Below are 10,106 nucleotides of genomic sequence, written 5' to 3'. Positions count from 1 at the left end.
CTCCCATGTTTGGTTTTAAAGGTGGATCCATGGTTTATAAAATATGAGGCAATTAAATGAAAGAAAAAACAACAAAATACTTTCATAAACAAAGCAAATTCCCTCCATAGCCTCTGTTCTTTTTACCACTCAGTGGGGTAAAATGTCCAATAAAATATAAAATGCAGCATATGCGATCATGTAATCTAAAAGCTTTTCGTGATAACTTATTGCAAATTGCACTTGACAGTTCACCACAACAATGGAAAACTGACCCCTGGTTGGTTCACATAGTCCTTGAGCCCCAAATTGAAGTCACCAATAAAACGATCTTGATAAAAAGTTTGCAGCTGTGCTCAGCCAGCTGGTTCCACCCACTGGGTGTGAGCTGACCCAGGACACTACTTTGTCCTGTTCCTTTGTGGGACTCTCATCTTCAGACAAGTAGTCAGGTAGCTCTGTGTTCTGTTCTACCACAGGAAGGTGGTAGAATGGGACCAGCATCTCTTCTCCACTTTCACTTGTCACAACTTACTGATCCTTCGTAAACTTGGTTGATGCTTTCGCAGATGCCAAAGCCTCAGCTTTCAAATCTGAATGGATTCGCACCACACCTTTGACAGTCATTTGAAAAGTAAAGCTAATAACACCTTTAATTTTTAACAAAGCCTCTTACATAGATTTCTCCAAGACATATCATCAAGGCCATCTGTATGCAAAACCACTGTTTTGGCACATTTGTTTGAAGTTCCCAGAAAACAACTGAGCTTTCCTTCGACATGAATTCATTTCATCTGAATTCATTTCATCCTTCGACATGAATTCATTTCCTTCGACATGAATTCATCACCATCTGCCTTATTGGAAGACTGAAGTATGTCATAGATTTCAGAGGCCAGAAGTTTTGTTCCTCCTAGAGTTACAGTTTTCTGTATGACATTTTGTAGGCTCAACATCATACCCACTTCTCCTTTCATCTTTTCTCTGTTTGCACAGCATCATACCCAGTTCTCCTTTCATCTTTTCTCTGTTTGCACAGCATTCTCCCAAGTATGGAAGAGCAAGCAAAGCCGAATGAATGACTGGAGGGTTGGGGTAGTCCATAAATAAAATAAGGCCAGGCAGACATCCCTGATCCTGGACGACGGCTCTTCTGTTTAATGGGTCTGCTGCTATATCCCATAACTAGTTAACTACCGATAGAGCATCAGACTCTTCCACTCATGGTGAAGGTGGAAGAATTCATCTTCTATGCCACGCTCAAGAATAAAATCTTAAATTCGCTCCAGAGCTTTAGGAGTCCAGAGCCTGCTGCACCATCAGGGCCACACCTACAGATGAGATAGAAACCCAGACCTGGCGCGAGCCCCTCGGTTCACAGCCACAGCCTAGGGGATCACAAACAACCAGACTAACTCAGGAAGCCAAAGAGCAAGGCGCTCTTTGGTGGTGGGGAAAGGAGATGCTTGTTTTCATGTGTTCAATGAGTCAGTGCTGTTTGAGTGCCTTTTTTTTTTTTTTTTTTTTTTTTTGATACAGAGTCTCACTCTATCATATAAGCTAGAGTGCAGTGGCATGATCTCAGCTCACTGAAGCCTCCATCTCCCAGGGTCAGTTGATTCTCCTGCCTCTGCCTCCCGAGTAGTAGGGATTACAGGCGTATGCCACCATGCTCCACTAATTTTTGTATTTTTAGTATAGACGGGGTTTCTCCGTGTTGGCCAGGCTGGTTTCGAACTCCTGACCTCAAATGATCCACCTGCCTCGGCCTCCCAAAGTGCTGGGATTATAGGCGTGAGCCACTGTGCCCAGTCAAGCACCTTTGTTTTTGAGAATGCCAGTTCTATGGCTTTGCTACGCTATCCTGCCCAAGGTTGTTGTGGAAGAATGGTGAGACACGGTACCTAGTGAGATGTATTGGTAGAGTCTCTTCTGTGAAGGTGAATTCCTCATTTTCCTGATCTTGGTAACTACCAAGGATACCGCTCTACCGCTGCATAGCCAGGACACACAGTGACTTTATTTGTACATCCAGTGCACACAGTGACCTCATAATGTGAGCACATATCGCTATGACCCATTCTCAGATAAAGCAAGGGTCCAGCAAGAGGCAAGCACCCCAGCCGTGCCACCTAGTCGATAGTCCCTGGTGATTGCCCCAAGGCCTCTTCCCTCCTGCTCTCTGTTAACTGTGAGAGAGAGGACTGGCAAATAGCTCAACTTACCCAGGAGAACTTTCCCTCATGGTGTATCACTTTGAATCTCTCTCTTTCCTATTTTTCAGAAATGCTTCAGTATTTCCCATCCTGTGATAATAATTCATTCTTGTTTTTGATTTGATGATATGAAGGAGACACTAATTGCAACGTGAACAAAAGAAATTAGCTCAGAAAGATTCCTAAGCAATTGATTTGCTCATCACTCTGTCTCTATCAGTTCATCGACTTATCATGAAAATAACACATAATTTGAATTTCGGTTGGAAATTCAAAATAGCACCAAAAGGTATCCAAAGTAAAGTAAGTCTTCTTCTCAGCCCAGTTCCTGAATCCCATTCCCTGTAGATAAACGCCATCGACCATTTCTTATACACTCTTCCAGAAATGTTCCATGTAAATATATGTCTATAGACATTATTAATACCTTCCTTTTAACTTAATCATATATCTTGAAGATCTGTCCATATCAGTGCATGTAGATACACTTAATTATTTCTAATCATGATATAACAATTTATTATGACCACATCAAAATTTGTTTAGTCAGTCTCCTGTTGATGGACATATGGCTGTTTCCTGGTTTTTGTTTTTCAGATCTCTCTGTGTAGAGGTGAAAATAAAATCAGAGGACAAATTGCTACATTTGCTAGCAGGCCTTGCAATATTGGCATGTTTTAAATTTTAATAATATTGTCCAATTGCATTTCAAAGAGGGTGTACTAATTTTTACAGCACCTACATTGTATATGTACCTGTATCTTTATATCCTTAGCCACTGTGAATTTCCATGTTTTATAACTATTGCCACTATGGTAGGCAAAACATTGTTTCATGATCTGAATTTGTATTTCTTAATTATGAATGAGATTTAGTTTTTTTTAATATGCATAAAAATTTATTTTTCTTTCTGAACTCCTCTTTCATACATATCTTTTGCCTATTTTGTAAGGCCATTTATATTTTTCTTGTTGGCCTATACTAATGTTTTATACATATCTAGAGAGGATATAGTACATATAGAGTGCAGATGTGGTACAAATTCGTATAACCTCTCTGGAATGCCGTTGGAGATGAAGATGCATGTGTACAAAGTTCAGGGTTCTTTTGTTTTGTTTTGTTTTGTTTTTTGAGACCGAGTCTCTCCCTGTTGCTCAGGCTAGAATGTAATGGTATGATCTTGGCTCACTGCAACCTCTGCATCTCAGGTTCAAGGGATTCTCCTGCCTCAGCCTCCCAAGTAGCTGGGAATACAGGTGCACGCCACCACACCGTCTAATTTTTTGTATTTTTGGTAGAGACGGGGTTTCACCATGTTGGCCAGGCTGGTCTTGAACTCCTGACCTCATGATCCACCTGCCTCAGTCTCCCAAAGTGCTGGGATTACAGGCATGAGCCACTGCATCTGGCCCAGGGTTTTTTTTTTTTTTTTTAATTTTGCCTTTTGCCTTTAATTACTGTAGTTTTCCATGAAAGAAATTTAATATTTTATAGTAAAATTTATTCCTCTACCTCTGTTCCTAATATCTGCTTAGATTTTTTTTCTTACTTAGGAAAATATTACCCACTCCAAGATTACTTTAAATTTTTTTCATGATGCCTTATAAAATTTTTTAGTTTTGCATTTTATCTTAAAGCTTTGGTAGAAATTCAAAATAGCAAATCTAGAATGTACTTTAATGCAAGGAGGTAGACACAGAACTATTTTTTTTCTAAATGGCTGAAAACGTCTCAATGCCATCTATTAAATAATCCATCTTTCTTCACTGATTTAAAATGCCACCTTTATCATATACTGGATTCCCTGAAGTATTTGGACCTACTTAAGATTCTATTCTGTTCCATTGATCTGCCTGCCTATGCAGATATTTTAGAAATGAATGCATTTATGTAGCTATAATTTAGCCTATGTAGGTCTATTTCCAGGCTTCAGTTATTTGCATTCTACAGTATGTTTATTTGTCATTGTGTACCTCGGTTTTGACTTCCTCAAGGGTAAAGTTTATGGATTCTCTTCCCTCTGTAATTCCCTAGAACATGAGTCTCTGCCAAGTTTGGCATTTTGAAAACTGAAATCAAGCCATGTCCTTAGGCAGAATCAGTGGTAGTCTGAGTGGTTTCAGTGAGTGAAGCCCCTGATCAAAATATTCAACCTCTAAATGTAATATATAAAACACTATGACAGCTTATTCCTTTCATTAAAGGGATGCTCCTTTAAACACTAATATTGTGCATGGTGCTGAGAATACGTTCATCATAATTTCTCCTTGGTCTAAGTTTTAGTAGAAAGGCAACATGAACTAACATTTAAGATCCATGAAATCTGTTAAGAATAGCACATATTCCATCTCATTTAATATCACAAATAGCCTACAAAATTTGTGTTATTAATCTCACTTTACAAAGAAGGAAACAGGCTTAGAAAAGTAAGTTAATTTGCCAACTTAGTTAGTGGCAAACCCTGGATTCAAACCCAAGCCTGTTTGATGCCAAATATCATGTTCTTCTTACTCTCCTATGCCGCCTCCCAGAGACAGAGATCCTCAAACAATTATGGAAAATAGTTTTCACTTCTCTTCCCAGCCCTGCAGTGCCTCCCTTGATCACTGAATGGAGAATAATTTCTAGCTACAACCATGCTTAGCAGGAAACAGGACCATGATAAATGACTGACATCTGCCACAGAAGTAAAAGGCAGCAGTGGCCATACAGGACACTGTATTTGTCATTATTGTGCTACAACACAACATAGGAGACCAAAGGAACATTTTCCCAACTTCACAGTTAAGTTTAGGAACAACCCTAAAAATCAGTTGATCGATAAAATTTCACTCTCTATATAAAGCCTAAGAAGCCAACGTTAAAAATAAATTTTGAGAAATATAGTAAATAAAAGAGAGATTTATATGTGGTATCCAAAGTATACCAGTCCTGCCAACTTGACATGCTAAATATTCAGCCTCTTTTTGTAATAATCAACTTGGCTCTAGTAGTCATAGGAAGGCACTACCTCAAACCAGTTTTCCCCAGGCAGAAGAGAGAGAAGAAATTCTATTCCATTCTAGAGCTATGTATCAAATCAAGTACCTGAACTTTCAATCTAGCTCTACCCAGATCGACCAGTTCTAAGAACTGGGCCCCTGGGTTTGTGTGATACTCAGTAGTTCCACATCTGGCCTCTCTAGAGTAGCCAATGAGTGGCCACCCAACTCCTATTCCTCCTTCCTCTCCCTTAGGGATCTGCAAATTTATCTAAGTTTTCTCCCCACTTCCCCAACTTCATATGGCTCAGGTAAGATTAGCCCCACTCCAGCCCCTCATAGTCCACGTATAATCCCATGCCCTTTGTCAGTAACTGGATTAGCAATGGGATTAATCGCTATTTGCCATTAGCAATGTGATTGGATTCAGAGTCCTGAATTGTGGTAGAGGTCTGCTCTAAGCATAAAAAAAGTTCTGCCTTGCTCCTCCGGAACGGCACCAGGGAACAACCCTTACTTTTCATCTGGCCAGTCTTCTTTGCTGATATAAGATCCAGAACTGCTGCAGCACGTTCCCACCAGCCATCATTCAGAGAAGGGAAGAGCCAAAAGGATCACAGGGAATTGAACCTGTAGCCATCATGGACTCAGCCATGATGCCCACAATAGCACTGAACTTGCAGTTACTGAAGCAGTAAACAAGTTTAAATTGTAAGTCATTACTGGCCTCCAAATGTTTCCTAACTGACCTCACTCATACACCTCCACTATGAATCTCTGAGGCAGTCACTCTCTAAACTCTAGACAAGGATTGCCAAAGTATTTACCTACTTAAAGGACACTGTAGGAGTTAAGAGGATAGGCTCAAACCCTGGCCCTGCCACTTATTTTCTGTGTGATCTTGGCAAGTTACCTAACTCTCCAAGCATGTTCCTTCACCTGTAAACTGGGGATAAACGTCACATCTAAAAGTTGTGAGGATTGAGGCAACTCATGCCTAGTGCTTAAAATCCAGCCTGGCATGTACATACTGTCCTGATTATGTATACTTTTGTCAATATCTATGCCTGATTTTCCTCTCCCAACAGTGACCCAAATTCCACACTTCCTGTGTTTATTTGGATTTCACAATCTTCAATTCTGAATCTAAGCCATGTGTCTATCTAGCCACTGCACCACAGTGATTCCAAGTTTGGACACTTTTCAAATATAGCCATAGTCATTGACATTTTCCCATCTAGGAATCCCAAGGATGATATAGCTAATGTGAGCCTGAACCCTAATGAAATACAAGTCTAATGCTAATTGGCATCTTGTAGATTTTAATCCATTCTTCTTACCACAGCAGTACTTCTTAAGAGCCTGTTCCTGTGGGTTAATGTGTACGGAAAAATAAGATACTAATTACTATGGATATTTAGCTCTGTGTCTCTATGAATAATCATCCTACTACAGTAACCCTCCCTTCCCCTTTGGCCCCAGCTGTTTAATTCATTAGGTATTACTTTTTTTTTTTTTTTTTTTCCTCTATGAGCTGTTAGGCTGAATTTCAAAAAGAGACTGACCAGGAAAATTTTCAAATATATCTTTCAAATTTCTTTTCTCCTTGAAAATAAAGTTGAACAGTCCTCATACCATTAAACGTGGCAATTGAGTTGACAGGACAGCTCCTTTCAAAGCGCATACCTACGGCTATTTTCCACACCCTGGCATTGCTTGTCCGCTGCTTTCCAAGCAGGTTCACTGGGACCTGTGCCATGCTCAGCTATCATTTTCTGCTTATAAGAAGGAAGTGAAAGATCAGGGTCATTAGAGTCTATAAACACTTGAATGCTTAGAAATGCAAAGCAATGAGCTATTTTGCAGGGCTGCCGGAGAAAAGGAGTGGAGAAAAGAGAAAAGAAATCATGTCTTGAAACTCCGATGAGTACCATTCTTACATGATGTCTAAACAGACAGGAATTCAAGTTGAGCATTTGAATGTTAAAAGAAAATAGACAATGCAATGATCTTCCCAGCAAAATAGCAGCCATACATGGGCTGCCTTGTATGGAAAAGGGAAGAAAAAAGGAGAAACAAAGATAAAATGAGACACAGGGAAAAGAGGCAGACAGATTGTCCAGGGAGGGTACAGTTAAGATTTCTGTAGTTTTACATGAAAAAAAAAAAATTCTGTTTCATAAAAGGAATTCAAACGAGAGAAATAAGAAAAAGTCAGGCTGAACTTCAGAATCTATGATATCCTGACCTATAATATTTCCTCATCTAATTCCAACAATTTCAGGTAGCCAATTCAATGCTATATAATTCTGAAAATGATTCATGGGACCAAAAAAGCAACTTTGGAGCATCCAAACTACCTGGTTCAAATTTGAGAACATTATTTTCATATTTTTCTTTATCTGCTCCACAGTTCCATGGCAAATTAATAGAAAGCCAATGAGATTTCAATGTGTGGGCTGTATTGTTCTTTTTTATGTGATATGTATAACCTTTCCCCATCTGCACAGATACACAGAGGCCTATTTTGGTGTGCTTTTTTAATTTGCTGCTTGTCCATGAAATGGAATGCTCCTGAGAAACTAGAGCAGTAAAGAACTTAGAACAGGTGATAAAACCTCATTTTTGCACTGTCGCTCAATGACATTGCGCTGCTGAAGCCGCACAGCAGTTAATGGCCATGGAAATTATACTGGCCCACAAGCCCTTGGACAGGAAGAAAACTAACTGTGAGAACTTGAATTTTATTGAAAATCAAAAGCCAACTGACAGGATGCTCTCTGAACTCACCCAGGAAATGCTTAGTCAGACTCATCAGATATAACAATACTCAGAAAAAGATTCAGAAGCAAAACCTAGGGAATTGTTTTTTTTTTTTTTTTTTAAACACGTCGTCTGGGTGAATTTTATAAAGTATCACACACGTCTGGGTGAATTTTATAAAGTATACGAAAGGCTGTAGGAAAAAGTAGATTGCAAGGCAGTATACCACAGCCATCAAATATCTAGTGCATTTTTAAGTTCAATAAATTCCTAGTCACTGTAATTGTGCCTAAAAACACAGAGTAAAAAAAAAAAATGGCAAAATAAGCAAAGAATTATTTTAAGGCTAGAGGATAATATTTTTATTAAAAAATGTAAGGGAGGTATGGGTGTATACAAAGACACATATAATGAGTATGACTATGTAAAACAGTAATTCCTCACTCACAAGTTCCACAAGTGTCTACTGAGTACCTGATCTGGGCTAGTATCTGTTCTATGTGCTGTGGTTATAACTACGAACAACACAACACCTCTACTCCTACAGAATTTATTTTCTCATTAGGAAGAAATGAAAAATAAATGTATTTATGAAGCTACATTCAATAATTGTAAATGATCAAGATCAGCCACTTTGCTTAATATTTTTTCAAATTTATTTTGTATAGACAATTCCACTGGAATTTACTCTATATTCATACCAGCTATCATGAGGAAGAGAGGTAGAAACCTATCTGGGTCATGGCACCTTTTCACACACTTAAAAAAACATGGCTTCTTTAAGTGGAGTATGATTATATTTACAAAGTGTACATTTTTTAATTTTTTCAAATATATGGGTTGTTACACAGAAATCATCTTAGTGCCAATAAGTATTTAACATTTCCACTTTCAGCAGGTAAAAGAATTTCTATCTCTGTTTTATTATAATTATGCTAAACACTTTTAGGCTTCCATTTTCCTTTTTTTATAATAATGAAACAAAATGCAATCAAATATTCAAATCGTTGGACAAACAACCATACAAAAGACAATACTGCTGAAAATGAATTGTTACCTAGCCCACAGCTCCACTATGCAACAGCTTGAATTTTTGTCAGCTGACATAAGAGAGTCCAAATTTAATAATGAAAGGCAATTAAGAAGGGTGAGAGTATAACGTAATAAAAAGGTGGATTGTATGGAAATTGAATTTTTAAAAGTCTCTATACCAAGTGAGGCACAGATGCTGGACTGCCATAATTGACACTGGAGCCTCCTATTGGAAGGCTATCCTGGGACCCAGTATTCCATCTCTTGTCTCTGGGATGGGAAAGACAGGGGTCTGACCCCCGACTGAAGTCCAAAGGAGCCATTAACATGATGTCTGCCATAATACAGTTCCACCCAAAGAGTATGGAAGGCCAGACGCATTAATCTTCTACTCAGAGTCAAAGGATAGGAGAACAGGGCATCAGGTGATGGGTTCCATTTCTCTCTCTGTCTCTCTTTTTTTTACATATCCACACTTAATCCAGTGAAATCACATATGTGGGCTAGTAAGATCTGAAATAGGCTGCACATTTTTGAAGATGGCCCACAGAAGCTTTTCAGTACCAATGCCCTTCAATGCCTCCTTTACTCTCTCTGAGATTCAGTTTTCTCACCCCTATAATGAGGAAGGATAATTACATGAAATACCCTTTGTAAAAGTAACATACTATTGGCCAGGTACAGTGGCTCACGCCTGTAATCTCAGCACTTTGGGAGGCCACAGCGGGCAGATCACCTGAGGTCAGGGGTTCGAGACCAGCCTGACTAACATGGTAAAACCCCATCTCTACTCAAAATACAAAAATTAGCTAGGCATGGTGGTGCATACCTGTAATCCCAGCTACTCAGGAGGCTGAGGCAGGAGAATCACTTGAACCCTGGAGGCGGAGGTTGCAGTGAGCCGAGATTGTGCCACTACACTCTAGCCTGAGTGACAGATTGAGACTCCGTCTCAAAAATAAATAAATAACATACTATTAAGCAGGGACGCAGAAAATCCTCAATGTGAGTTACTGAATAAACAAGCTAGTACCATTCTTAATAGGTAGCTAAAGCTGCATATACTGGTGAGAGTAAAAATTCATCTAACCCTAGATATATCTATCACCTATTGCTGAGATAACAGAATAATCAA

The 10,106-nt window shown here is 39.0% G+C and overlaps 1 pseudogene; it reads right to left on the bottom strand.

Moving 5' to 3' along the window:
• Window positions 1-294: 294 nt before the first annotated feature.
• LOC111551893 lies at window positions 295-1,225 on the bottom strand (annotated as a pseudogene).
• Between the last annotated feature and the right edge of the window lie 8,881 nt (window positions 1,226-10,106).

This window comes from Piliocolobus tephrosceles, chromosome 3 (assembly GCF_002776525.5).
Source record: "Piliocolobus tephrosceles isolate RC106 chromosome 3, ASM277652v3, whole genome shotgun sequence".
Lineage (NCBI taxonomy): Eukaryota > Metazoa > Chordata > Mammalia > Primates > Cercopithecidae > Piliocolobus > Piliocolobus tephrosceles.
The sequence above is the reverse complement of the archived record's forward strand: the minus strand, read 5'-3'. Positions and strand labels throughout refer to the sequence as shown.